Source organism: Elephantulus edwardii, unplaced genomic scaffold, assembly GCF_000299155.1.
Source record: "Elephantulus edwardii isolate Elephantulus edwardi_28Jun2011 unplaced genomic scaffold, EleEdw1.0 scaffold00218, whole genome shotgun sequence".
NCBI classification, from domain to species: Eukaryota; Metazoa; Chordata; class Mammalia; order Macroscelidea; family Macroscelididae; genus Elephantulus; species Elephantulus edwardii.
In genome coordinates, this window is record NW_006399968.1 from 1,780,172 (window position 1) to 1,785,915 (window position 5,744).

Consider the following 5,744-nt stretch of genomic DNA (forward strand, 5'->3'; position numbering starts at 1 on the left):
AGGAAGAGAAGACCAACATGGATGTCAGAAGAGACTCTGAAAATCACACTGGAGTGCAGAGATGCCAAAGCACAAGGAAGAATTGAAGATACTAAAGAGTTGAATAGAAGATTTCAAAAGGCAGCACGGGATAAAAAAAAAAATTACAATGAAATCAGCAAGGAGTTGGAGTCAGAAAATCAAAAGGGCCAAACTCACTCAGCATTTCTTAAGCTCAAGGAACTGAAGAACAAACTCAAACCTCGAGTTGCTATAATCAAGGATGCTTTTGGCAGAACGTTAAATGATGCAGGAAGTATTAAAAAAAGATGGAAAGAATATACTGAGTCACTGTATCAAAAGGAATTGGCGGACACAGAAGAATTTCATGAAACAACATATGAGCAAGAGCCTATGGTGATGAAAGAAGAAGTTCAGGCTGCTTTGAAGGAAATGGCAAAAAATAAGGCTCCAGGAATAGATGGTATACCAATTGACATATTTCAGCTAACAGATGCTGCCCTGGACATGCTCACCAAGTTGTGCCAAGAAATCTGGAGAACGACCACTTGGCCAACTGACTAGAAGAGATCGATATTTGTTCCTATCCCAAAGAAAGGTGACCCAACAGAATGTGGAAACTATAGAACAATCTCACTGATTTCACATGCAAGCAAGATTTTACTGAAGATTATCCAAAAACGACTGGAACAGCATATCAGCAGAGAACGACCAGAAGTCCAGGCTGGCTTTAGAAGGGGTCGTGGTACTAGGGATATTGTAGCTGATGTTAGATGGATCTTGGCTGAAAGCAGGGAATACCAGAAGAATGTCTATCTGTGTTTCATTGACTATGCAAAGGCATTTGACTGTGTAGATCATAACAAACTATGGCTGACTCTGAGAAGAATGGGAATCCCAGAACACTTGATCGTTCTAATGCGAAACTTATACTTGGACCAGGAGGCAGTCGTCAGAACAGAGCAAGGGAACACTGCATGGTTCAAAATTGGGAAGGGCGTACGCCAGGCATGCATCCTATCTCCATACCTTTTCAGCCTATATGCAGAACAGATTATCCGGGAGGCTGGGCTCTATTAGGAGAAATGTGGGATCAAGATTGGTGGATGATTTATCAACAATCTGTGTTATGCGGATGACACAACGATGCTTGCTGAAACTGAGGAAGACTGAAGCGCCTGCTGCAGAGTGTCAAGGACTGCAGCCTACAATATGGATTGAGGCTCAATGTCAAGAAGACAAAGATTCTCACCACTGGACCAATTGGCAGCATCAGGATGGATGGTGAAGAGATTGAGATTGTACAAAGCTTTAGCTTGCTTGGCTCCACAGTCAACAGTCTTGGCACCAGTAGCCAGGAAATTAAAAGGTGCATCGCCATGGGAAAGTCTGCTGTTAGGGACCTCTCCAAAGTACTGAAGAGCAATGGTGTCTCTCTGGAGACTAAGGTGTGTCTGATACAGGCCATGGTCTTCGCAATCACTTGTTATGCATCAGAGAGTTGGACAATGACCAAGGAGGATAGAAGGACAATTGATGCCTTTGAGCTGTGGTGCTCGAGAAGAGTATTGAGAATACCATGTACTGCTAGGAAAACAAACAGATTTGTCCTGGAGAGGGTTAAACTGGGTGGCTCCTTGGAGGCAAGGATTCTGAGGCTCCATCTAACATACTTTGGACATGTTGTGAGGAGAGACAGGTCCTTGGAGAAGGACATCATGCTTGGGAGGGTGGAGGGACAGCACAGGAGAGGAAGGCCCTCTATGAGATGGATTGATTCAGTGACTGGGATAATTGGGATGGGAGTGTCAGAGACAGTGTGATTGGCACAGGGCAGAGCAGTGTTTAGGGCTGTTGTACATAGGGTTGCTATGAGTCGCAAGCTACTCGGTGGCACATAACAACAACAACTATAGACGTCATATTTCATTAATGTAACACAAAAGACAACTCATTCAACACAGAGAACTTTATTCAGCAAGATGAATGTCTCTGAAAGCAGCTGTGGAAGCTCTCCTTCTTCACATATATCTAATGACTTCAAGGAACTTTGGACAAAACTTAAAAGAGTACCAGATAAAGAAGCTCAAAGTTTACAAGTAAAAGTCAATAAACAGAGAAAGGAACGAATTTTAGATGCACAAAGATTAGAATTACTCACCAAAAACCAACAACTGAGAAAACAACAGAAAGGTCTTTATGAAACCATTAAAGTTTTGGAAGATTGGTTAAGATCAGGATTATGCAACTGCTGTGCAGTAACTTAAGAACAAATAACGATAAAAGCAGCAAGAATTAAAAAATATCTGGTAGCAGAATCATAAACTTATCACAGAGCTTTTGAATGAGAAGAACACTCTGCAGGAAGAAAAAGCTTTCCAAACAAATGCAAACAGAAAATGGAAAATTATCAACATCAAGCAACTGAACTTGATATCGAGGAAAATGTGATTCCCGATTCACCAATCACTGCTTTTTCATTTTCTGGAGTTAACTGGCTTCAAAGAAAGGAGAACCTGCGTGTCCTAAACTGGAGTACTGTGCTTGTATAGATAGCAAAGAATTGAGGAACGATCTAAAGTCTTCGACTCATCCACAGTATAGTCCTAAGGAAAGTGAAATATTAGTGGCTGACACTTGGAATCAAAGTCAGTCTCTCACAACTAAAACACACGGAACAAGCAACAGCTCCCCTGAGAAGTCACCTTCTAATTTAGCTACTGTTGTTGCTGAAACATTTGGATTTCACATTCAGGAAGAATCTGAATCTCGTGGTCCCGTGAGCCATCTTGGTGATGAGCTCTACCGCTGTCTAGGAGAGGACAAAATACAGCCTTTTGAGGCATCTATAAGAAATAGTGCCTTTCTTTTGCGTTTCAAGGAGAGGAGCAAATGGGGGGGGAGGGGGGAGGGGTTTGTGCGGGGAGAAGGGTGCAACAATGAATGAATGGAATCCCAAAATCTCTGTAGATGTTCATTGAAATGAAAAATAAACAACCTAAAAAAAAAAAAAAAAGAAATAGTGCCAATGCAGTAAGATTTTCAGATGTTGTATTTAAAGACTCCTCCCCAAGAAGAATTGTCCAGTTGGGCACCATCACCTGTATTTGGAACCACTCCTAATGTGAAAAATAGTTTAGGTTTAAATACAGACTTATCCCCTTTTTTACTAGAGGTAGGGAAAAGACAACAGTTGAAAATAGCCCCTTTAAGCAACACCTCTATTCTAGACCAGAAAAAATAAGATCAAAGTCTGAAGATAGTGGCCTTTTCACACATCAGAATCTTGGGCTTAAAATGAACATGATAATTTGCCAGTCAAGTCCTAATAAACAGATTCCTGTAAATAAGTGAATCCATGGATGCACAGGATAGTACTGATCATATTAAAGATGCTGTTGCTGATAAACATGTAAGGCCCTTGAAATCACTGGGAAGCAGAACACCCAAAAGGAAGTAAACTGAGGAAAAAAGTGAACATGAAGTAAGCTGCCCCAATGTTGATTTTAATAAAGAAAATGCTTTTCCTTTTCCAAAGGATAGTGTTTCAGCTGTCAGTGGGGATTATGTGATGACTAAACCTCTGAATTTGTCTTGACCACTTTTCAGCTACTCAATGTCATGAGACAAGCCAAGGAAATGAGATCTGTAAAAACAGGTTGAGGCAAATGATGCTTGGTGAGACTTTGAAATCCATTCCAAAGAGTTCTTCCTGGAATTGTAAGGCCTTGAATGGGAGCTGTGTGATAGCCAGAGAGTCCCTAGAGAACCGCTGTTTACATGACAGTATCCCCCAGGCCTTTCGTAAATCTAAATCGTCTCCAGATAGTAAAATGCCACTTCAAAATAAAAGAAGAAAATCCTGTCTTCAAAACCCCTCTAAGGCCACGTGACGGTTTGGAAGCAGAGAAACTTTTTGATGACATTAAGGGTGTTACCACATCTCATGAGCTGATAAAAGTGAAAACCAGGTCAACCCAAGGATCGTGTGAACTGATGTCAGTTCTTCAGTTAAATCCATGTGGAATTGCCAAAACAAAATCTCAACAAAGCAATCATGATGTATCCTTTGAAAATATCCAGTGGAGTACAGATCCAGAAGCAGACCTTTCTCAATATAAAATGGATATTACAATAATAGATGCAAAAGATGGCAGTCAGTCAAGATTAAGAGGAGGAGAGACTGTGGACATGGACCATACATTGATCAGTAAAACTATGCTTTTAAAGATGAAGAAGCAAGAGCTGAAAGGTGGGAAAAGCCCAGGTGAAGAAAAAATCCTGAATGATAATTTGGAAGATATATTTGATCAGACAACACACGAAGAATATGAATCCTGTTTGGCAGATAATTTCCTCCAAGGAGAAGATGAAGATAAGGAAACAAACCAGCCAAACAGTAATGATGACAAACGTGATAAAATCAAATAGCACTTGTGGGGCCATATTTTAAGGATGGTGAAAGGGAGATTAGCTTACAAAATTTTTCTCATATTGAGGTCATTCAGAAAATGGAAGAGAGAAAAAAAAATTCTTGGACATGCTTGTAAGGAATGTAAAATTTATTATGCACATATTCCTGCAGAAGAAAGAGAAAAGAAGTTGGCTTCCTGCTCAAGACACAGATTCTGCTACATTCCACCCAACACATCAGAGAATTTCTGGGAAGTTAGCTTTCCTTCTACACAGACTTGTATGGAGAGAGGTTACATTAAGGAAGATCTTGACCCCTGTTCCTATCCAAAGAGATGGCAGCCTTACAATGCAATGTTTTCTCCAAAAGGCAAGGAACAAAAGACATAGATATTGAAGCAAAACCAGAATAGAGGACAAAACATTATTTCCTTTTAGATCGTATAGCCCTGGTGTGTCCACTTGCTTTACAGAGGTAACTTGTGGTTGCTGTGAAGCTGAACCCTGTGACACTGACAGACAGTGTTGGTGGAGCTCCCTGATTAAAGCAAGCTTGGAAGCAGGAGTGGCATCCACTTCCATACTTACTAGTTTGCCTCTGGAAACCCTATGAACCTGGAAAAAGGATGAAAGTCACACAAGTGTTGAAGACCTTCGTTCATAGGGTTGCTGTGAGTTGCCTACGACTTGACAGCACTTAACAACAACAACAATAGTTGAAGTTAGTTGTTGTTGATTTCCTTTGAGTTGAGCGTGACTTATAGCGACCATATGAACAAAAGGCCTGAAGCCCCTCTACAACTATCAGCATTTATCAACATTCATAGAGTTTCTGGAGGCATGTTGTTTAGGAAGTGGATGCCACTCCACTTCCAAACCTGTCATAGTATGTTGTTGTTGTTATGTGCAATTGAGTTGCCTGCAATCTATAATGACCCTATGTGCCGCCGCTCTGAACCCTTCCCTGTCCTGAGCCAATTGCACTGTCTCTGACACTCCCATCCCGATTATCCCAGTCACTGAATCAATCCACCTTATAGAGGGCCTTCCCCTCCTGTGCTGTCCCTCCACCTTCCCAAGCATGATGTCCTTCTCCAAGGACTGGACTGATTTTTTTATCTTCTGTAAGCTGATTTATAAATCCATTTTCTACTGAAAATGTTTTTAAACCTCATTACCTACCACACAACTATTTAAGCTGTGGACAAGTTGATGTGTTCTCTTGTTTTTGCACCTTTTAAACAGTAAGGTGCTTTTATTTTGCATTCTGACTTAAGAGGTATTTATTTATTTTATTTGGCAATAACAATTATAATTTTGAAAGTTAAAAA

General features: G+C 40.6%; 1 pseudogene; it reads left to right on the forward strand.

The window, feature by feature from the left end:
• The first annotated feature begins 1,982 nt into the window (after positions 1-1,982).
• LOC102856940 lies at positions 1,983-4,431 on the forward strand (annotated as a pseudogene).
• The last annotated feature ends 1,313 nt before the right edge of the window (positions 4,432-5,744 follow it).